Source organism: Pinus tabuliformis, chromosome 6, assembly GCF_031772625.1.
Source record: "Pinus tabuliformis cultivar Carrire ecotype Pingquan chromosome 6, CPIR1, whole genome shotgun sequence".
In the NCBI taxonomy this organism is placed as follows: Eukaryota; Viridiplantae; Streptophyta; class Pinopsida; order Pinales; family Pinaceae; genus Pinus; species Pinus tabuliformis.
In genome coordinates, this window is record NC_142292.1 from 1,527,271,060 (window position 1) to 1,527,296,357 (window position 25,298).

General features: G+C 34.0%; 1 pseudogene; it reads left to right on the top strand.

The window, feature by feature from the left end:
• Positions 1-20,627: 20,627 nt before the first annotated feature.
• On the top strand, positions 20,628-22,403 carry LOC149264541 (phospholipase A1-Igamma1, chloroplastic pseudogene; annotated as a pseudogene).
• Positions 22,404-25,298: the final 2,895 nt, after the last annotated feature.

Below are 25,298 nucleotides of genomic sequence, written 5' to 3' on the forward strand. Positions count from 1 at the left end.
CCTCTTACAATCAACTGGAGGGAGGAGAATGCTACTTCAAGTGAAGAGGCTGATGCTACCATTTACCGATAGCTAGTAGGTTCACTATTGTATCTTATGAACATGGCTAGATATATGTTATGCAGTCAACCAGTTGATCCAAGAAATGGTTAGGCTAACCAAATTGTATCAGAACGTAGCTAAGAATATTTTATAGTACCTCAAAGGAACTACCCAGTATGGATTGTGGTACAAATGGATAGAGGGAGTGAAGTTGTGTGGATTCATAGATGAAGATTTGGCAGGGAGTCCATCCGACTAAAAGAGTACATCAGGTTTAATTTTCAGTGTTAGGTCCAAAACCGTTTCCTGGTACAACAGGAAGAATAGATCTGTGGTTCTCAGCTCGACAGAAGTAGAATACATAGATGCGAGTCAAGCAACATGTGAGGTAATCTAGATGAGAAAGATACTTGTGGGATTGTTTTGTCAAATGATGTATCAATCGTGATTTATTGTGATAATAAGAGTTTCATTTAGCTCTCTAAGAATCCAAGATTTCACAATCAATCCAAGCATATAGATATCTTGTATCATAATTTACAGGAATGTGTGCAGAGGCAGATAATTTTGCTACAATACATTCTGGAAAAGGAACAAGATGCTAATATCTTGAAAAATATTTGTCAAGAGGGAAGTTTGAATTCTAGAGTTTCAGGATAGGGGTGGTTGATAATCCCTTTCTTGCTAAGAGGGAGTGTTGAGAAGTGTAGCAAGAAAGTCTCAATTTGACTTTGCCTTGGTCAAATTGAGAAAATTTGAATTTCCACATCAACAGACAACTTGGAGGTATTTAACTTGTGTGACATGGCTCTTGTCACTTAGTTAGCTCGGTAAATTTGACTTAGAGGGCCTGGATTTTAGTTAAGCATGTGTGATTGCTAAATTTTAGTAATCTGGGTCAGTGATTTCCAGTTTGTTCAGTTAAACTAGTTCTAATAGTTAATGGAACTAGCGAAAAGTTAGTTGTGTAGTGGGACAACAATCTAACTTTGTGATCATCCAGTTAACTGATCAATCAACCCAAAATAGCTAGTGCATGCAAGGAATTCGAGTTTGTTGGTTGTGGTGGAGATTCCAAGGTATTGTAACAAGTAGTTGTAAACTAGTTTGAGTGTACACGTGTTGCATGCAGTAAGATAATCAATCCTTGGGAATTGTGAAATCAATTGGAGGAAAATTCCTAAAAAATAGGGGTTGATTCCTTAGGAATTACACAAGGAAATAGGGGCTTAAGCAGAGGCAAAAATTGACAAAGTCTGGGTCATAGATTCTCATTGAGTAGAGAGATATGTTATTCACTTACAGGTTGTGCTCAGAGTAGGCAAGCAATTGTAATAAATTCTCTATTCATTTGATTAATGCAAAGAGGATTGAGGGCTTTTATGCAAGAAAAATATTGTGCATGTGTTATTTTTTATTGCATGTTTACAAATGATGTTCTAAATTGTGAATTAATTTCTATAGAGTAGTAGAATAGAATTGTGTCTCTTGATTTAGATTAAAATTTCTTGAGAAGTTGTAATAATATCACCATATTTCTACAAAAATAATCATGAAGAGATCAAGAATAATCAAGATGAGTGCATTCCAAACAAAGTAGAGTAAATGAAGAGACTAAAAGTAAAGGATAAACTTTCTCTCTTAGATTCCAATTTCAATTTAGATTGTAGAACCAATGGAAAAAGAACAAGTTTTAAAATGATAAGCCTCGATGGGAAACAAAGGATAAGAATCTTGAAATGCCAAAGAATAACATTAATGAAAATAGAAGGCAACACAATTCAAATGATCTATAAACTGTTATGGATATTCCACTTGAAAGTTCGTCACAACAAATCTACTAAAATATTTTTGAAAATCCAAAATATACACTATAAGGGTTAATTTAATGTGTGAATCTTATGCATGCAATATATAATATAGAGAAAATAGAGAAAACTTAAATAAAACTCACAAACCATAATGAGAAGAAGGTATGATTTGGAAAAGCCTAATGGGAGAAAACCTAGTGGGAAGGTGAGGCTTCTCTACTCTCTCTTTATTTAAAGGGAAATGGATGCAAGTAAAAATGAGTGAGACTTACGGCCCATGGGCCACAAAAATACCCAAATCCTTTATGTTTTTTCTCTCTCTATCGATTCTTCGTACTCTGCTCATTTATGGAACAAAATTCATCCCACTAGAATGGAACTCCTTTTCCTCCTAGTGGCTTGGCTATAACATAGTTGTATAGCCTACTAGTAGTCAAGTTTGACTCCTTTAATTCTTAACTAGAGTTACAATATTGAATCTTCTAGAGCCTTCTTCATCAATACAATGTGGCTAGCCCCTTTTCCATGAATAATGGCGGTTTACATGGCATCTTCTCGAATCATGGTGGTAAAAATAGGAAGGTCAACTTCTGGGTGACATAACATTTCCACATGGACTTTATTTGAGGCCTTTCTTATGTTGCTGGAAAGGTATCCAAGTGTAGAATAGTTCTAAGGGTGTAGTGCTTAAGAAGCAAAGTTATACATCCCAAAAATGTCGTTTAATTCCTCAAATAGCTTCCAAAAGGCTTTAGACCTCAATTCACCAAGTTGTGACCAATCGATAAAGATGGACCCGTGAACTAATTCCTCCAAATTTTCCATTCTAAAAGAATCAATATGTATGGAAAATAATATAATGATGGTATTTGGATCATCAAATAACAATAGATCATGCTATGTGAGGGTATTTAGTGGCATTCCTTATTTATCATCCTATTATTTAGCTTAAGGAACTTTTAAATGGATATTGAATGTCATATTGTCAAAGGTAGAGTTGAGGTATGTTAAATTTCAAGAGAGAAGACATGTGCATATTTGGACCATCACAAACAACAAGTGCAACAAATTTGAGAGAGATTCTTCGGCGAAAATCACATGGAATACCATTTGTCGACGCGTTTCAAACCAACCAGTGTGGTTCATCGTCAGGACAAGTTGAAGAAACAGATCTAGCTCAGCATGCTGAATAGTTTGAGCGGAGCCTCCAACAGCTAACTTGACCAACGGCTAGTTTGACTCTAGGACCGGGGTCAAAATTATTATATTAGTTTAATTAGTATAAAAATAAATAAATTATTATTAAGGGTATTTGGTTCAAGAAATAATTATTAAAAATTATAAGTTAATTAATAATTTAAAAGGAAATTTAGTTAAATAAATGACCTTATAATATATGAATAAGTTAAATGCCTAAATAAAAATATATAAAGTAATATATAAAACAATTTTATTTAAAAGTATTATTAAAAATTATAGGTTAATTAATAAAAGGAAAATAATTTGTATAAAGGACCTTATAATATCTGAATATAATAAAGAAAATCAAAGGATGTTATGTTAGTTAGGAAATTAGTTAAAAACATAAGTTGATTAGAATTTGAAAGGAAAAATTAGTTATATAAAGGACCTTATAATATAAAATATATATAAAAATAATTGGAATGGGTGCCAATTTATAAGTATTATACAATATATAAAAATAATTGAAATGGGTGCCAATATATAAGTATTATCAAAAATATAAGCTAATTGGTATTAAAATGGAAAAATAGTCACAAAGGACCTTAAAATACCAGAAGAAATAGGCTGCTAGAAATAATAAATATGAGAAAATTAAATAAATAAGTAAAAGAAAGGAGAAAAAAAAATAATGATGAGATCACATAAATGACTTTAAAAATAAATAAATAAATCCGCGAATAAAAACTAATAAATAAATAAACAAAAAGAAAAAGAAAAATAAAAAGTGAAAAATAAATAAATAAAATAAAAATAAAAAATAAATATAAAAATAAATTAGTTAATATTAAATAAATATAATAATATCAGTGAAATATATATATATATATATATATATATATATATATATATATATATATATATATATATATATATATATAAGTAAAAATAAAGATAAAAGTCAAAAAAATCCAAAGAGGACGGAAAAACGACTAGGAAGAGAGGGCAGGGACCCAACAACTACTGACTTTCCAACCATCCTCTCTATTGAGATTGCTTGGTCTCTTTTCAATCTCAAGCTCTTCCCTAAATTTTCGATGATGGAAATGCGAAACCTTAGCAATAACACTGGCCTCTTCAATACAAACATGATGATTGGTTTTCTCAGCATGTTCAACTAAAGCGGAAGACTTAGCTCTCCTATGCTTAAGATCCGCTGCGTGCTCGCTAATCCTTTGATTAATGGAGTGACCAATCTCCCCAATATAGGGGGTCCCACAGGAACAAGGGATCATATAAACGCCCTTCATATCCTTAGGGTCGATAGGATCCTTCATTGATCTGAGGGACATACGAATGGTGTTCAGGGGCCTAAAGGTCACAGGGATACTATGCTTCCTGAGAATCCTTCCAATTCTATCAGTGGTCCCCTGAACATACGGAAGATGGACACCTCGAATTCGATCTTTCGGTTCCCTTTTCGTCAGAGAATTCTTGGAAGATTTAAGGAAAGCCATTTGACCCATGTATCTACTATAACCATTCTCCACAAAGACATCAAGCAGATGGGATTTTTCTTTCTCAAAGCTCTTCTTGTCTGAGATCCTCAGGGCCCGAGTAGCAAGGGTATTGAGAACACCCATCTTTTGAGCCGGGAAATGGTGGGAACTAGCATGAAGATACTGCTCCGTATGAGTTTTCTTTCGAAAAACTCGATGGGCGAGGGAACCATCATCATTCTTAGAAATAATAATATCAAGGAATGGAAGGCATCCATCAACTTCCTGCTCCTTCGTGAACTTAATGGCTAAGGATTGCTTATTGAGATGATCAAAGAAGAGATCAAGCTCATCCTGGCCATGAGACCAGATGACATTGGTGTCATCCACATACCTCCTCCACAGCTTAGGCAGGAGCCGGGAAGAGTTCAGAGCCCTGGACTCAAAATCTTCCATGAACAGATTAGCAACAACAGAGGAAAGGGGTGAGCCCATCGCAACCCCACAGGTTTGCTCGAAGAACTCTCCCTCAAAACTGAAGAAGGTGGAAGTGAGACAAATCTCAACCAACCTGGCCGTGTCAGGATCTGTTAGGCGGTTGATCACATCCATGGCCTCATTAATAGGGATGCAAGTGAACAGGGAGACAACATCAAAACTAACAAGAATGTCCCCAGGATCAAGCTTAATGTCCTTGAGTTCTTCAATAAAGGAAGGAGAGTCTTTTACGAAGGACTCCATACGACCAACTAAGGGCTTAAGCTTTAACGCAAGGAACTTCGCAAGAAGCTAGGTAGGACCTCTAATGGTGTTGACGATGGGCCTTAAGGGGGCTCCTTCCTTGTGAATCTTGGGGAGGCCATAGATTCTGGGAGTAATAGGGTTGCTTTCAATGAGCTTATGGTGCAAGGAACTCAATGAGCCAATGGATTTAATGGCCAAAGCCACATTTCTAGCCACCTTCTTCAAAGGATTTTTGGGAAGCTTTTTGTAGCTACCACTATTATGAAGATGATCCAACATCTTGCTGCGGTAATCAACCTTGTTAAGAATGACGATAGCACCACCCTTGTCTGCCTTAAGAACAATGATATCCTTGTTCTGGTTTAAGGATCTGAGAGCTAAAGATTCTTCTTTGTTGAGGTTACTCTTAGGCGCCTTAGCCTTTCTCAAGGCAACTGCACAATCCTGCCTGATAGTATCCTTGATCCTATCAGGTAAACCTCGTATCCCAAACTCAATATCACAGATAATATCCTCCACGGGGATTTTTCTAGGGGCTAAGCCAAAATTTAAACCCTTGCCCAAAACTTTAAAAACAGCAGGGGAAAAAATGAAACTGGAAAGATTAATAACCCTGTTACTAGAAGGAGAAGAAGGGTGAAGATTAATACCAGCAACCCTCTTATTCTTATTATTTTTCAAGATAGAGATGCTTTTGTTAATCTTGTCCCTCCAGTTATTATCATTAATATTATCATTATTGTTATTATTATTACTGAAATTAATATTATTATTATTATTATTATTATTAATACAATAACTATTATTATTACTATTATAACTAATAATGTCACTGTTATTATTCATATTATTATGATGATTCATATTACCATTATAATTATTAATGAATTTATTAATATTATAAGTGTTATTACTATAATTATTACTATTGTCCTTAATAAAATTATTATTATTAATCATAACAATGCGATCATTACTTTTTATATTATAATTCTTATTACAGGTGTAGATATGATCATTCAAAATACCGTTATTATAATCCAGGTCCACCGAATCAGCGTTATCCTCGGGCAAAGAAAACCCCGCGGTAACTCCACTATTGAACGAAGAGCGGGGAACGGTGATCGAACTCCCACTGGCCTCTCCAAATCTGCCAGCCATAACACTAACAGGGAACCCGGACATGATAGGCACAGGGGACGACGAGCCATCCTTCGGTGACCTCGAAAATAAAGGCTCCACGTTATCCACACCCAACCGGTCTGCCAAATCACCAACAGATCTCTTACCATGCGCTGAGGAATCAGAGCTCACGGTGGGAGAACGTGGATCTAAAGCCACCGGATAGGAACCTTCGATACCCGGGGAGGCGGAGAAAGCATGGGTAAATACCGAAGTTGGATCCGAAACACAGAAATTAGGCACAACACCATAGCTGTTGTCTAAAGAAACGCATTTAGGATCCCTGGAAATAGGATGGGAGCATTCTCCCACAACGCAGGTTCCAGGACTAACGCTCCCCTGAGAGCCACGCACCAATTACTCCTCTGCGCAGAGATGAACCTGCTTACATCCATCTGGTAAAACAGAACCCACTGCAGCTGCAGAATCGACTTCAAGCTTGCATTCAGCTGCAGCGGGTTATTACTATTATTAGTTATAATAGTAATAATAATAGTTATTGTATTAATAATAATAATAATAATATTAATTTTAGTAATAATAATAACAATAATTATAATATTAATGATAATAACTGGAGGGACAAGATTAACAAAAGCATCTCTATCTTGAAAAATAATAAGAATAAGAGGGCTGCTGGTATTAATCTTCACCCTTCTTCTCCTTCTAGTAACAAGGTTATTAATCTTTCCAGTTTCGTTTTTTCCCCTGCTGTTTTTAAAGTTTTGGGAAAGGGTTTAAATTTTGCCTTAGCCCCTAGAAAAATCCCCGTGGAGGATATTATCTGTGATATTGAGTTTGGGATCCGAGGTTTACCTGATAGGATCAAGGATACTATCAAGCAGGATTGTGCAGTTGCCTTGAGAAAGGCTAAGGCACCTAAGAGTAACCTCAGCAAAGAAGAATCTTTAGCTCTCAGATCCTTAAACCAGAACAAGGATATCATTGTTCTTAAGGCAGACAAGGGTGGTGCTGTCGTCATTCTTAACAAGGTTGATTACCGCAGCAAGATGTTGGATCATCTTCATAATAGTGGTAGCTACAAAAAGCTTCCCAAAAATCCTTTGAAGAAGGTGGCTAGAAATGTGGCTTTGGCCATTAAATCCATTGGCTCATTGAGTTCCTTGCACCATAAGCTCATTGAAAGCAACCCTATTACTCCCAGAATCTATGGCCTCCCCAAGATTCACAAGGAAGGAGCCCCCTTAAGGCCCATCGTCAACACCATTAGAGGTCCTACCTACCTTCTTGCGAAGTTCCTTGCGTTAAAGCTTAAGCCCTTAGTTGGTCGTACGGAGTCCTTCGTAAAAGACTCTGCTTCCTTTATTGAGGAACTCAAGGACATTAAGCTTGATCCTGGGGACATTCTTGTTAGTTTTGATGTTGTCTCCCTGTTCACTTGCATCCCTATTAATGAGGCCATGGATGTGATCAACCACCTAACAGATCCTGACACGGCCAGGTTGGTCGAGATCTGTCTCACTTCCACCTTCTTCAGTTTTGAGGGATAGTTCTTCGAGCAAACCTGTGGGGTTGCGATGGGCTCACCCCTTTCCCCTGTTGTTGCTAATCTTTTCATGGAAGATTTTGAGTCCAGGGCTCTGAACTCTTCCCGGCTCCTGCCTAAGCTGTGGAGGAGGTATGTGGATGACACCAATGTCATTTGGTCTCATGGCCAGGATGAGCTTGATCTCTTCTTTGATCATCTCAATAAGCAATCCTCAGCCATTAAGTTCACGAAGGAGCAGGAAGTTGATGGATGCCTTCCATTCCTTGATATTATTATTTCTAAGAATGATGATGGTTCCCTCGCCCATCGATTTTTTCGAAAGAAAACTCATACGGAGCAGTATCTTCATGCCAGTTCCCACCATTTCCCGGCTCAAAAGATGGGTGTTCTCAATACCCTTGCTACTCGGGCCCTGAGGATCTCGGACAAGAAGAGCTTTGAGAAAGAAAAATCCCATCTGCTTGATGTCTTTGTGGAGAATGGTTATAGTAGATACATGGGTCAAAGGGCTTTCCTTAAAGCTTCCAAGAATTCTCTGACTAAAAGGGAACCGAAAGATCGAATTCCAGGTGTCCATCTTCCGTATGTTCAGGGGACCACTGATAGAATTGGAAGGATTCTCAGGAAGCATAGTATCCCTGTGACCTTTAGGCCCCTGAACACCATTCGTATGTCCCTCAGATCAGTGAAGGATCCTATCGACCCTAAAGATATGAAGGGCGTTTATATGATCCCTTGTTCCTGTGGGACCCCCTATATTGGGGAGACTGGTCGCTCCATTAATCAAAGGATTAGCGAGCACGCAACGGATCTTAAGCATAGGAGAGCTAAGTCTTCCGCTTTAGTTGAACATGCTGAGAAAACCAATCATCATGTTTGCATTGAAGAGGCCAGTGTTATTGCTAAGGTTTCGCATTTCCATCATCGAAAATTTAGGGAAGCGCTTGAGATTGAAAAGAGACCAAGCAATCTCAATAGAGAGGATGGTTGGAAAGTCAGTAGGTGTTGGGTCCCTGCCCTCTCTTCCTAGTCGTTTTTCTGTCCTCTTTGGGTTTTTTGACTTTTATCTTTACTTTTACTTATATATATATATATATATATATATATATATATATATATATATATATTTTCACTGATATTATTATATTTATTTAATATTAACTAATTTATTTTTATATTTATTTTATTTATTTATTTATTTATTTTTCACTTTTTATTTTTATTTTAAATTTTGTTTATTTATTTATTAGTTTTTATTCGCGGATTTATTTATTTATTTATTGGTTTATTTTTAAAGTCCTTTATGTGATCTCATCATTATTTTTTTTCCTTTCTTTTACTTATTTATTTAATTTTCTCATATTTATTATTTCTAGCAGCCTATTTCTTATGGTATTTTAAGGTCCTTTGTGACTATTTTTCCATTTTAATACCAATTAGCTTATATTTTTTATAATACTTATATATTGGCACCCATTTCAATTATTTTTATATATTGTATAATACTTATAAATTGGCACCCATTCCAATTATTTATATATATATTTTATATTATAAGGTCCTTTATATAACTAATTTTTCCTTTCAAATTCTAATCAACTTATGTTTTTAACTAATTTCCTAACTAACATAACATCCTTTGATTTTCTTTATTATATTCAGATATTATAAGGTCCTTTATACAACTTATTTTCCTTTTATTAATTAACCTATAATTTTTAATAATACTTTTAAATAAAATTATTTTATATATTACTTTATATATTTTTATTTAGGCATTTAACTTATTCATATATTATAAGGTCATTTATTTAACTAAATTTCCTTTTAAATTATTAATTAACTTATAATTTTTAATAATTATTTCTTGAACCAAATACCCTTAATAATAATTTATTTATTTTTATACTAATTAAACTAATATAATAATTTTTACCCCGGCCCTAGAGTCAAACTAGCCGTTGGTCAAGTTCGCTGTTGGAGGCTCCGCTCAAACTATTTAGCATGCTGAGCTAGATCTGTTTCTTCAACTTGTCTTGACGATGAACCACACTAGTTGGTTCGAAACGCGTCGACAAATGGTATTCCATGTGATTTTCGCCAAAGAATCTCTCTCAAACTTGATATGGATCACAGAAGCCTGAACTCTATAAGTGCAGCAAATATAAGGGTAAAATTTAGGAAATATATTTTCTCATGAATAAGACCTTGAATTTCAAGAATGTATCCAAGTGAAAGAACAAAAGACATGGGAGAACCTTGCTAAATGCAAATGGAGGAGGAAAAAGATACAAATAGAATGTATAAGTGTGCTAATCTCTATAATAAAAGAGGCATAAATGAATTCATAAAATATGATGGAACTAATGTTATTGATAAATCTAAGTGACTTAGATGGTGAGACAAATTGTGTTTTGATTTCTTTTTCCTACTTTCAAGGGTGGTGGGATAATGGAAATATGGGAGAGGTTGTTGAGAAACTTTGTGATGAATCTATATATTATATTCAAATTCTCGATGGAGGATTCACAATATGTATCTTCTCTGAACATTAGAGGAAATTTCAGCTTAAAAGTGGCCTCCTAAGAAAAATAATAAAATAGTAATTAAATAATAAAATAATAGTTATGAGTTTTGGAGGGAAAAGAAGAAAACTACTTTTTTAAATTCTATTTTTGGCTTATCTCTTTATATGTTTACTAAAATTTCAAGTGTAGACACTCATTGGATGTGGAATTAAATTCTACATCCAACAAGTACCCATTATGCATACTTTCGAGAAGACCCACATTGATAAAAACTAAAGATACATTAAAAAACATGTTGAACACACTTTTTAATCTATCTTCAATTTTTATCAATGTGGATCTTCTCAACATAGGGGCTTCACTAAGGAAGTGATACCATACCACGTGTGTTCATATTGGGGGATATATATTGAGGAAAAATGACATAATATATTAAGCATATAACTGGGGGTAAAGGGTTTTTATATGTTGTGTATAGAGATTGGAGCTCAAAGTTGATGAAAAAATATAAATGGGTATAAAAAATGTTAATGAAAGAATGGATACGTACAATATCTAGTGAAATTATGGGTTTTTTAAGTTGGGATGGTGTATTGGTTTTGTATTGGTAGGGGGTTAAATAAAGTGTTTTTTAGAGATATTTTCCAATATGTAGTCACGTTGAGGGTATTGTTTAGTATGTCATGAATGCGTATGCTATGTTAGAGGTTCAATGACTGAAGCCCCCGTGCTTCTCAAAAGTATGCATAATGAGTACTTTTTAGATGTGCAATTTAATTCCGCATCAAATGAGTGTATACACATGAAATTTGAGTAAACCTATAAGGAGATAAGCCAAAAATACAATTAAAAAGTATAGTTTTATTTTTCCCTCCAAGATATTTACATGTACCCATTTTTAAATTTAAAGTATTTTGATTGGTTTACATATTTTGTACAAGAAAATTTCATGGGCATTTTTAGGCTATAATTTACTCTAATGCATGTGGTCATGGTTTCAGCTAAGGGAGAATTTTATGCACCAATTTCCTCAGCAAGGACATGGCCCTTAAAGTTCATAAAGTAATCATTAACCCTAAAATTATACTAAATCATCCCCAACATTTAGATCAAGTACCTAAAGGAGATAGCCCATCTCAACAACTTGGTTGGAATAGATCATTAATAATAACTTGAATGCTCCTAATGGAAAAATCACAAACTTCAAGTATACTAGAAGGGATGAATAAACAATAAAGGTTATTAAGGAAAAATTGGGCACCATGGCTTGTGTACATTCATGTGTGGAGGGCATGCCTTATAAATGTGCTTTAGTTGATGACAAAGTGCTTGATATGCATAGAGACCCTACAATTTTTTATGGATCTATAACACTATTTGTTTCTCAATAAAATAACTTTTTTTTTTTGTTAATCTCAACATTCTCAATTTGTTGTGAAGTGATATCATGTCATAGCTCACAAATAAATTGACTAATATTAATTATATGGAGTGACATCTTCAATCCATTCAAATAATTCCACATGGAGAAGAAAGAATAAGAGCACCTTATTAAATGGTATAACATTCTATAAAAAGATATGTATTAGAAGAGAGAAAAAAAAAAAGTCATTTTAAAACCATTAAGAATACTTTATAAACTTTGGAAAGAAGTTGAATATTTTGGAAAAGAAAAATTACCAATAAAATCCTTCTTTACTTTTACCTTAAAAATAAAACATAAATAAAAACCAATATTGCATGGATAAAATATAAAACTAAGTAATAATAAAAGAAAATCACAGCAGAACAAGATCACCACCTTATTAGATGGTAGAACATTCTATAAGAAGATATGTATTAGAATAGATAAAAGAGAAAAGTCATTCTAAAACCATTAAGAATCTTTATCAAATGACAAAAACTTTCCTAGCAAGTTGAATAGTTTGGAAAAGGAAAAGTTATAGTTTGGAAAAGAAAAAGTTACTAACAAAAACTTTCTTTACCTTTACTTTGAACCTAAAACATTAAAAAAACAAAAAGAATGCATGAAATCCAAAGATAAATAGTTAAAAAATAATAAAATATAATAAAACAAGAACACCTTATTAAATGGTAGAACATTTTATAGGTCATTACATCCATAGAATATTTGTTCTAAGTAGATCCATTTAAAAGGGTCACTTCCAACCTATTTAATCACCATTTAAAAGAACTTGACTCTGAGAATATCCAAAAAATTAAACCTATGACCTCAAAATAACAAATATATTTTAACAATAGAGATTCTACCAATTAAAATAACTTTCCAACTAAAAAATAATATATTAATTAAACAAAAATAATATTTAAAAAAACACAAAACCAAGCCAACAATAACAAAACCAATATGGTAAAATCATCCTCAATTCTTTATACATAATGGTTTTATGGTATAGCTTCTCTATTGTAAATGGATAGTGAGTATGGCAAGGTTTACAAGACAAAAAAAAAAAAAAAACTTTTGGTATTTCTCATATATGGGAAATGATTTTAAATGTCTTTCATTTTGAAGAGGAGTATTGTTTAATATTCAATATTTTTACAAAATGTATATGCAATATTTCAAAATCAAATGTTATATATATAATATTTTAAAAATTTATTTATTTTTAATCATTTTAAAAGTAATAATTTTTTTGTAAATTTGGTAAGAATACATCTTCATCATATCTAATATATCATTATGAATTAAATCAATAATTTCACATCAAAAAGTAACACCCAATCATTATTTATCCAAAACCCTATAAACAAAAATAATAACATTTTAATTTAAAAAAAAAATCATAAATTTATAAATACTGAAAACTAATATTATATAATTTAATAATAATAAAATATTTGAAAATTGTTTAAATTTATTTTTTATAATTTACAACTTGATAATTAAAAAAATACTTGCTATTCTATTCTCTTAATTGAGTCTAGCCTTTCCCATTAAAAACATGTCTATATTATATTTCATTTAGGAAAAAAAAAAACAAACAAACACACAAACCAAAAAATACTCTTTTTCTTTCCTATTAAAAATAACAATTTATTAATATATAATTATAAAATTAACAAAACTTATTTAATTGATTTTTTCCCAACCAAATATCCTCCTTTCAACAAAATATCCTATTAAAAAAGGTTATTCCTAGCCTCTGTGAGCCAGTGATGTATATGCATCCACTAATAGGTTCATCAATCCCCATCGTGCATTTCTCTTTCTCATTTACTCTCCACGTTTATTTCACCTCCTCAATATCTTGATTTTATGAATAGCGTTGACCATGATTTTTAAAAAATAATCTATAAGTTATGTGTGGACGAAATTTAAAAACAAATATAATTTAATTTTTACATAATTAAATGGCTTTTTGTACTTTTAATAAAATCTTAAATTTTAACTATTTAAAATATAATTTTAAATACATAAATCAACATCATTATATAAAAAAAACATACAAATTACGAGATGCCAAACAAATTAAGAGATTGAAAGAAGAGAAGACAAAAACGTTGGTTAGACTAAGCTATTTATTTTTTTCAATGACAAATATCAAACATTTTAAATATGTTTGACAGTTAAACTGACATCAGTTGGCGCTAAAATTTCGTCGGTATAGGAAAACATTTGAGCTAATACTACTTACCGTTTCAAGTTTTATTAATTATTTTTTTATAATTTTAATCTAAAAGATTTTTTTCTAAATTATGGATCACAAGAATTTTAGATGTAACAATTTAATTTTTATTAAAAATTATAAAAAACATATATTGAAATTGTAAATTTTATTTATGTAAATTAATTTATTAAATTAAATTTAAATTTCATAAAAATATGTGAAAATTAAACGGTTGGAAATTAAATCTATGATTCTAATTTAAAATAATGAAAATATTAATCTATTTTTGTGGACCAAAAAAAACTAAAATTTGAATAAACATATTTATTTTAGAATTGTGTTTTTACAGTTTAAATTTAATTAGATTTATTTTAAATTTTATCAAGGGTGATAGAATTAAGATGGATTTACGCTAGCAATCTTGCATTCTATAATGGATTTCCTCAAGCCTTTAAACTTGTTCCATCATGTTAGAAGTTGCCAACTATTTCCCTATATTCTTTAGATAATAGCTAAAATTGGTTCCTTTGGTTTGGTTTGTTTTTCCAAATTTATGTTTTTGCAAAAAACATATAAAAGAAACTTTTTTGTTTTATGTAAAAATTTTCTTATGTAACCACTTTAAAAGTTGTGGACGAATTTAGAAAAGAACTGGCATGTTGTTATTTATCCATGTAAGCCTATAGAGGCAATGAGAACACATAAACCAAATGGAGTGTGGGTTGAATGGTTGGATAACATATGCATGTGAGTTGGTTGTTGTAAATATCCCTTGAATAATAAGAATATTGATTATCATTGCCCCATGGATGTTTCCCTCACAAGGAGGGTTTTACCATGTAAAACATTATGTCAATCTTTGTGTTTGATTATTATGTTATCTTGTTTATTTTCCATTATTTTCTGCAATTTCAATTTATTTGCAGGTTATGCATTCGCTGCTCAACTCAACAAGTGGTATCAGAGCTTTCGGTGAAAGTTTGTGTTAATGATGAAGATGCAGAGTCAGAAGTTTGAAATCGAAAAATTCAATGGGAGCAGTAACTTTGAGCTATGAAAGGTTAAGATGCGGGATATGCTTGTACAACAAGGAGTGACAAAGGCATTGATGGGTAGGGTAAAGAAACTCATGGACATGGATGATTACGATTGGGAGTACATGGATGTAGGAGCCCTCAATGTTATTTGTTTGTGCTTGAATAATGATGTCTTGTTTAACAATGTTGGAGAGAAAAATAACTGCAGACTTATGGACCAAGTTAGAAAGCCTTTATATGACAAAGTCCTTGACCAACATAATCTACTTGAAGCAGCAGTTATACAATTTGTGGATGAAGGAAGGTAAAAATTTCTCTGATCATTTGAATTCTTTCAATACTCTTTTATGTCAATTGTCTAGTATAGATGTAAATCTCGAAGAGGAAGACAAACCAATTACACTATTGTGTTCTCTACCTGAGTCTTGGGATCATTTTGTAACCTCTATCATTTTTAGTTCTATCGATACCATTGACTTTGATGCTATTGTGGGAGCTTTATTGTCTGAGAAACTCGATGGAAATCTAGCCTTGAAACCTCAACATCAGAAGCAATGGTGGTAAGAGGTCAATCAAAAGAAAAAGACCAGAATTCGTGAGACATATCGAGATCAATGTCAAGACGCAAGACGAGTAAGTTGAAGTGTTGTTAAGGAAGCTAATTCAGCTGAAACTAGTGCAAGTATTGTTAATGAGGTATTTTCCACATCTATTGTTTCTCAACATCATCATAATTGGTTGCTAGATTCTGGTGCTTCCTATAATATATGTCTTCATAGGATTTGGTTCTCTTCATACGAATCTATTGATGATAGTGTGGTTCTCATGGGTAATGATGTTACATGCAAAATTGTTGGAATTAGTAGTATCGGGATTAAAATGTATGATGGTATTGTTAGAATATTAATAGAGGTGACACATGTTCCTGAGCTTAGAAAGAACTTAATATATTTGGGAGTATTACATTATGTTGGTTATAAATGTACATTTCAAGGTGGAGTTATGAAGGTGATGAAAGGCATATTGGTAGTCATGAAGGCTAAAAGTTTTGGGAACCTTTATAAGCTTGAAGGAAGGACAAAAATAGATCATGCAGCAGTAGCATCTGAAGGTGCAAGTGACTCTATTCGCTTATGGCATCAAAGCTTAGGTCATATGACTGAGAAAGGGTTGAAGGTATTGTTTGATCATAAGTTACTTTCCAAGCTTGAAATCTCCGAATTTGAATTTCTGTGAGCATTTTATCTATGGAAAGAAATTTAGATAGAAATTTAAAAAGGGAATTTTACATGTTAGTAAAGGTATCATTGATTACATCCATTCAAATCTTTGGGGACCATCTCCTAAACTCTCTTTTGGAGGATCTTCATATTTTATAATATTTATAGATGATTACTCTAGAAAGGTGTGGATCTATTTACTGAAAAGAAAAGTTGATGTATTTGATGCTTTTAAGAAGTATAGAGATTTGGTTGAAAAAGCACTGGAAGGTCAATTAAATATTTAAGAACTGACAATGGAACCGAATTTACTTTAAAGGAATTTGAAAATTATTGCAAAGAAGTTGGGATCAAAAGACAAAAAAGCACGATTTATACTCCTCAACAAAATGATGTTGTTGAACATATGAATAAGACTCTTCTAGAGAGAGCACAGAGTATGCTCAGTGATGCCAAGTTGCAGTAGGAATTATGGGCCTAAGCAGTTCTTAAAACATGATATCTGGTAAATTGGTCACCATCAAATACAATTAATTGTAAGATTCCATAAGAGGTATGGACAGGTCAACCTTGTGATTATTCAAATCTTAATGTTTTTGGTTGTGATACCTATGCTCTTATTCCAAAGAATCAACGTTGTAAGTTAGATCCAAAATTAAAAAGACTAATATTTGTTGGATATGGTGATGGAGTTAAGGGATATATATTGTGGGATCCTACTACCCATAAAATCATCATTAACAAAGATGGCATACATCACTCATAAAAGTAGATGTGGATGGTGAAATGAAACATGCAAAAGTACCACAGATTCAATGAGTTCAATTGGAAACTCAATCATCTTCAAGGGAGGATGAGCATGAAGATGTTCATGAAGAAAATCCTACAGAAGAAGATGAGGATACAAAAATTTCTTAGGAAACTGAAGAAATACCACATCAAGTTGTACGAAGATCTACACGGATTAGGTCTTCTCCTAAAAGGTATAATGATTTTTCTATTTTTTTTGCTTTAATTGCTGATGATGGAGAACCTAGTTATTATTAGGAAGCAATGGAAGTGTCTAATAGTGATAAATGGAAAGTAGAAATGAAAGAGGAACTGGATGCCTTACAAAGAAATAAGACATGGGATCTAGTGGAACTTCCTAAGGACAGGAAGGTTTTCGGTTGCAATTGGATTTACAAATTGAAGAAAGGAGATGATGATATTGTTCAGAGGTACAAAGGAATACTAGTTGAAAAAGGATATCCTCAAAAGGAAGGTATTGATTTCCATGAGATTTTTTCACCAGTTGTTAAACTTGTTTCAATTAGAGTTATGTTAGCATTAGTTGCATTACTTAATCTAGAGTTAGAGCAACTAGATGTTAAAACAACATTCTTACATGGAGATTTGGATGAGGATATATATATATATATATATATATATATATATATATATATATATATATATATGGAACAACTAGAAGTGTTTGTTCAAAATCACAACAAGAGGTTTGTTTGCAAACTCAATGAAGTCATTGGATGGCCTGAAGTAGTCTCCTAGGAAATGGTACAAAAAATTTGATTCCTTCACGAAGTGAGCATGATCATTGTGTTTACTTTCAAAATTTGGAAAATGGCATATTCATTATTTTGGTGTTATATGTTGATGATATGTTTGTAGCAAGCAAAAGCATGGTTGAGATCAATAAGTTAAAGGATCAGTTAGCTAGAACTTTCGAAATGAAGGATCTTGGAGCAGCAAAATAAATCTTGGGCATGGAGATACACAAAGACAGGAAAAATGGTAAGTTGTGGTTATCACAAGAGAAGCATGTGGAGAAAATATTTCTAAGATTTGGTATGAATAATGTGAAACATCTTCAAATCCCTTTAGCTTCCCATTTCATCTTTCTTCAGGTTTGTGTCCTAGTAATAGTGAAGAAAAGGAGTATATGTCTCGTGTACCATATGTTAATGCAATAGGATTCTTAATGTATGTGATGGTTAGTACAAGGCCATATATTTCACATGCAATTGGTGTTGTCAGTAGATACATGGAAAATCTAGGTAAAGAGAATTTTGCAACATTGAAATGGGTGTTTCGGTATGATTCTTAAAGGTACACGTAATTATTGTATCACCTATAATGGTAGCAATGATTTAGTTTGTGGTTACGTTGATTCAGATTTTATAGGTACTTGGACAAGAGGAGATCCACTTTGAATATGTTTTTACTCTTGCAGGTAGAGCTGTTAGTTGGATCTCAAAGCTTCAGAATATAGTTACTTTATCCACTACTGCTACAAAATACATAGTTGTCTCACATGCTTGCAAAGAGGCAATTTGGTTAAAAGGTTTGCTAGGTGAGTTTGGAAGGATGTAGGACAAGGTGAAGGTATTTTGTGATAGTCAAAGTGTTTTTCATTTAGCAAGGAATCCAACTTACCATAGTAAGTCAAAACATATACATGTTAAATACCATTTTGTAAGACATATTATTCATGAAAGTGGAGTGGTGGCTTTGAAAAAAGTCCATACAAAGAAAAGTTGTGTAGACATGTTCGCAAAACTAATGTTGTCAGAGAAGCTAAAATGGTGCTTAGCTTCTTTTGGCTTGCAAGGAAGGCGATGAATATTTTGGACATGATATATTAGGTAAATTGTTTTCAAGGTGGAGATTGTCAGGAGTTGTCAAATATTTCCCTATATTCTTGGGATAATAGCTAAAATTGGTTCCTTTGGTTTGGGCCGTTTTTCTTAATGTAAGTTTTTGGAAAAACATATAATAGGAACTTTTTTAATTTATGTAAAAAGTTTCTTATGTAACTTCTGTAAAAGTTGTGGAAGTATTTAGAAAAAAATTGACAGATTGTTATTTATCCATGTAAGTCTATAGAGGCAATGAAAACACATAAAACAAATGGAGAGTGGATTGAATTGTTGGATAATGTATGCTTGTGAGTTGTTGTTGTAAATCTCCCTTGAATAATAAAAACACTGATTATTTCTTATTTATTCATGTAAATCTGTAGAGGCAATGAGAACACATATTTAACAAGGAGAGTGGGTTGAATGGTTGGATAATGTATGTCTGTGAATTGGTTGTTGTAAATCTCTCTTGAATAATAAAAATACAGAATATCATTGCCTCGTGGATGTTTCTCTCACAACGAAGGCTTTACTAGGTAAAACATCATGTCAATCTTTATGTTTCATTATTCTGTGATCTTGTTTATTTTTCATTTGCAAGTTAGGCTTTCCTTGCTCAACTCAACACTAGCAAGTCAACTCAACACATCATAACAAATATCATGCACAAATAATTACTTTTTTATTTTTATAATTTGAATTTTATTTTATTTTTGAAGTCAAAATGTTTATGTTGAGATTACAACATCATTGGCATATTAGGCTAAAAAGATGTAACAGAGAAGGGTTGAGGATGGAAGTCACTTTGGTAGGATTAAAGCTTCCAACAATCCTAGAGATTCTTCCATTCAATAAATAAGCTAGCCCCTCCAGGCTCTCTAAGCTTAATTTAGTTACTAAAAGAAGAGCTTATTAAATTAATGATAGAAATATAATATCCATAATATAAATTAAAATATTCTTAATAGTAATGACTTATTAATTAAAAAATGAGATTTATCTTAGAAATAATTATGTTTTTTATATTTTTAATTAAATTGATTAATTAAAAAATAATATTTTATATAAACAAGTGTAAATGAAATAAGCCTTCAGATTTTAAACATATAATACTGATAAGTCATAATATTTACACATACACATGATATTGTTAAGTTATCATCTTAGCTGGCTCATAATATATTTAGATATACACACAACATTGATAAATTATCGTATTGGCTGGCGCATATCCCATAATACAGTAACAACTTATATTTATAAATTATTATAAATATTTATTTTATATATTATTTATTTTTATGATGAGTAATAATAAAAATAATTTAAAATATAATTATAATTTAATTAATTACTATAATTTTTAAAAATTTTAAGAATATAAAATGTTTGATGTTTATCTTCGGAGCCATTTGATTTATATGGGGCCGGTAGCCTCCAAAAAACCGAAGTGAACGCACCATCAGAGTTTGTTTGTTTTCGATAATGGCTGGAAGAGTCCCCCACTTTTGACAGCAACCCTCTTCATGCGTCTCAATCATGGGCGCTGCGCGTTTCTATAAATATCCATCGTCGTCGACCATCCTGGCTGCGCTCCCATTTCCATTACCATTACCATGCATCTTTGCTTGCAGCCATGAATTCGCTGCCATTGCTCATCCCCTCCTTACCTTCTGCTACGCCTACCAGTCACCCCTTTACTTTCTGCGCGGTATGCTCCCCTTTCCTTGTTGTGCCGGTCGTCTCTTCCGACCTGCGGAGACTAATTTCGCACGATCAGCCACGGATTAATCAGCACTGGAAGCTGCCAAATGCCCAGCGCCTAAGCACCATGAAACAAAGGGTGCCGCCTGTTAGAAGCGCAGTGACCCACGCCGAGTCCCTGCCCAGCATCCTGGACGACCTAGACATCGAAGAGAAAGATGAGCCAAAGATCGCCAACGCGTCAAAGCCTGAGAGGAATCTGGCGGACATATGGAGGGAAATCCAGGGTGCCAACAACTGGGAAGGGCTGCTTGATCCCATGGACGACATATTGCGAAATGAGATCATCAGGTATGGAGAATTCGCCCAGGCCTGTTATGATGCTTTCGACTTCGATCCCTTCTCCAAGTACTGCGGTAGCTGCAAGTATCATCGCAGGGAGCTCTTCCAAGGCGTTGGGATGTCGGATTACGGCTATGAAGTCACCAAGTATCTCTATGCCACTTCCAACATCAATCTCCCTGGGGTTTTCCAGAAGCCTCGCGTGCAGAAGCTGTGGAGCACTCACGCCAACTGGATGGGCTTCATAGCCGTGGCCACGGACGAGGACGAGATCAAGAGGCTCGGGCGGCGGGATATCGTGATCGCGTGGAGAGGAACAGTGACGAATCTGGAGTGGATCGCGGACCTCATGGATTATCTGAGACCCGCGGAATTGAACAACGTGCATCCCCATCCTGACGTGAAGGTCGAGGCGGGATTCCTGAATCTCTACACGGCCAGGGAACGCGACTGCCGGTTTTGTAAAAGCAGCGCACGGGATCAAGTCCTGTCGGAGCTCAGGCGTCTGCTGCAGAAATACAGAGGCGAGAAACTGAGCATAACGATCACGGGCCACAGCCTGGGGAGCGCGCTGGCGATGCTGAGCGCATACGATATCGCAGAAATGGGATTGAACCGCTCGGAGAGCGACGATCAGGCGGAGTCGATTCCCATAACGGTGTTCTCGTTCGCGGGGCCGAGGGTGGGCAACGCAGCATTCAAGGATCGGTGCGAGGAGCTGGGGCTCAAGTTTCTGAGAGTGGTGAATGTGCACGACAGCGTGCCGAAGGTCCCCGGGATTCTGTTCAACGAAAAGTTGCAGATGATGAAACAGTGGGTGGATAAGCTTCCGTGGAGTTACTGTCACGTCGGGGTGGAGCTGGCTCTTGATCACATGCATTCTCCGTTCCTGAAGCCCACGAACGATCTCTCCTGCTTTCATAATCTGGAGGCTCATCTCCACCTCCTGGACGGATACCATGGGCGGGGGCAGCGCTTCTATCTGTCGTCGCGGCGCGATCCGGCTCTGGTGAATAAGTCGTGCGATTTTCTCAAGGAAGACTACCTGGTTCCTCCCTTCTGGAAGCAAGATGCTAACAAAGGACTGATCCAGAACTCGGAGGGTAGGTGGGTTCAGCCCGAGAGAATCAGAATCATCGAAGAATCGCATATGGATCATCATGAGACCGATAAACATATGGGCCTCGATTTCGTCGATAATGGCCATCCTTAGCCTTCTCTGCAGCAGTTTTAGGTTGCCATCGTGACAGTTATCTACTTTGATTTTTTAAAATAGGTAGAAGCTTTGATTATGACATAATTATGTAACATGATTATCTACTTTGATTTTTCAGAATTGGTATAAGTTTCAATTATGACATGTTTGCATGTATTGTGATTATGTAACATGATTATTTACTTTGATTCTTTAAAATAGGTAGAAGCTCCTACTATGACATGTTTGCATGTAATGTGATTATCTACTTTGATTCTTCAATAGGTAGAAGCTTCGACTATGACATGTTTGCATGTAATGTGATTATCTACTTTAGCTATGGTTCTAACATGTTTTTCTGTAAAGTGCTTATCTATCTTGATTCTTTGAAATAGCATGTAGAAGCTCGAGTATAACATCTTTGACTATAACATGTTAGTCTCTAACATGATTATCTTTAGATAAATATTCTTTTGTGTGTAATGTAATGTGATTATCTACTTTGATTTATAATTGATTATTTACTTTGATTCTTCATAATAACAAATAAATATTATTCATAAACATAACAAATAAATACTATTCATAAATATAACTAATATTAACCTAACAAATAAATACTATTCATAAATATAACTAATATTAACCTAACAAATAAATATTATTCGTTAAATATAACTAATATTAAATTGTGATAATAAACCACAATTAAAAAAACAACTATACTTAAGTAAGGCATAATGTGCTATTAAATTGTTTCAATAAACCACATTTAAAAAACAACCATGACGATGAACCACACTAGTTGGTTCGAAACGCGTCGACAAATGAGATTCCATGTGATTTTCGCCGAAATCTTTCTCTAACCATGCCTTTACTGAAGTAAGGCCTAATGTGTAATGAAATAGAGCATAATGTGTAATGCTTCCGATATACAACCATGCAGAATCATTGGAATAACAAGGCCAAGACAATAAAGAGAAAGTTTAGGGCCCATAATGGTTAATGCTTCAGATATAGTTAATGTTCAATGCTTCCGATATACTTAATGTTCAAGTCTTCCGAGCTAGTAAGAAAATACGTTTTTTTGGAAGTTAAACATGGTACCTATGTTTTGTTTTGTTTTAGGAGGGGTTTGACAACATTTGCCATGTTTAAAAGAAAAGGGAGCTTTTAGTACTTTATAAGCCTTCACATCAAGTTTGGGAGTATGAAGGGTAAAAGATTTTTTGAAGGTGGATTTAATTTCATTCTGGTGATAATGGAAAGATAGAATTGGTTGGCCTTCCTAATCATAGGAATTACTTTGGGATAGTCTTCAACAAGATTTCTTGGGTAAAAAAATTATAATATCTTAGGAAAATAACATCTTACGTCAGGGTTTACAACTTAGTTGGAGGTTTTCAGTCAAAGAAGGTTACACTTATCTGGTAGATCACCAGCTATGGAGAGAGACACTATTTGGAAAAGAATTTGGTCAAGTATTCATTGGCCAAAATTTTATTTTTTCCTTTGGTTATTCGAGAGGCGAAGGCTTCTCACTTGGGATTACATTAGGAGGAGTGGTTTTGAGGGTCCATCTCTCTTTTTTTTATGTAACAATGCAAAAGAAATGATGGATCATCTATTTATTGTTTGTTTGTTTGTAGAAGAAGTTTGGTCCCTCCTACCTTTTATCTTTTGTATGGTTAGCTAGAGTGAAGATGATGTGGTGGAACTGATTGCACAGTGGAATTTTTCTATGTTCAAAAACCCCATTGTCAATGGAGCTTGGATATTGGCTAAAGGTTTTCTCCTTTGGAATCTATGGAAGGAGAGGAATGCAAGGGTTTGTAGAGATAAGAAGAGGAGGGTATATATGATTAAAAAATGGTCCTCTGAAATATCCAAGAAGACATCCTTACCATTCCTTGGACTTCTAAATACTGGAAGGTTACTAATGAGGAGGCTATGATCCTACATAAATTAAACTTGAATCACTAAATGGACGTTCTTAAGGCACAACTAACCCAAATGGTATCTTCAAAGGTTTCTTTTGTATCTCCTCCTCAAGGCTTCATCAAGTTGAATTTTGGTAGGGTGTCGAAGGGAAATCCAGGTATAGCTGGCTATGGAGGTGTTTTTTGTCACTGTAGCTCATCACCTAGGTTAACTTTTGCACAAATTGGAGGGATTACCAGTAATAATATGGCATAATTTTTGGCTTTAGAAGGAAGAATTCAAATAACTATATGTCAACACTTTGTTTTATTACAGATTTCAGGTGATTCATAGGTGATAATACAATGCATTCAATGGTTGTTGAATGGTCAACCCCCTGGCAAATCAATGAATCATTGGAGATTGGAAGGGGTAGTCAAACGAATTAATATGTTGCTTGTGCAGTTGGAATATGTGGTCATTCAATATCTAATAAGGTTGCTAATTTTCAGTGAATTGGGAATATAAATCTCATGATCTAGTTTTGGATGAGGGTTGGAACCTATTACTCACCTAATCTGCTAAGGGTTGGTGTGGAATGTAAATAGTCAAAGGGAGTCAAAGAGACCACTTAGTATATGGAAACCAAGGGTCATTAGAATGTATTATAAATGTATATCACTTGTGAATAAATATATTCATGTTTTATCTTTCATATTTTATCTTTTCCATGTATGTTTAACATGGTATCAGAACGAACAAGTGAAATTGGGCCCTGCTCTAATTGAACCCAGGTGTATGTCCTTTTCTCAACCACATGTGTGTGGTATGATCAACTAAGCATTTGGTTTTCTTCATTGGCCGTTGTGACCTTGTTCTGACATTTACTCGATCATTTCACTTAGCTGTTTCTCAGGTTTGTTGCCTGTCTTGAGCTCTATTTGTATTCCTGACATTTGTGTGTGCATATTTTCTTATTTTCTGGCGCCAAAGAAACGCCCTTTGCCAAAGCCTATATGTGCTCAACCATTGCACAGTTTCGAATTATGTGTCATTGATAGTCATGACATAACATTTAGGATGTAACGTTACCTACGCTTTACACCCTATCTGC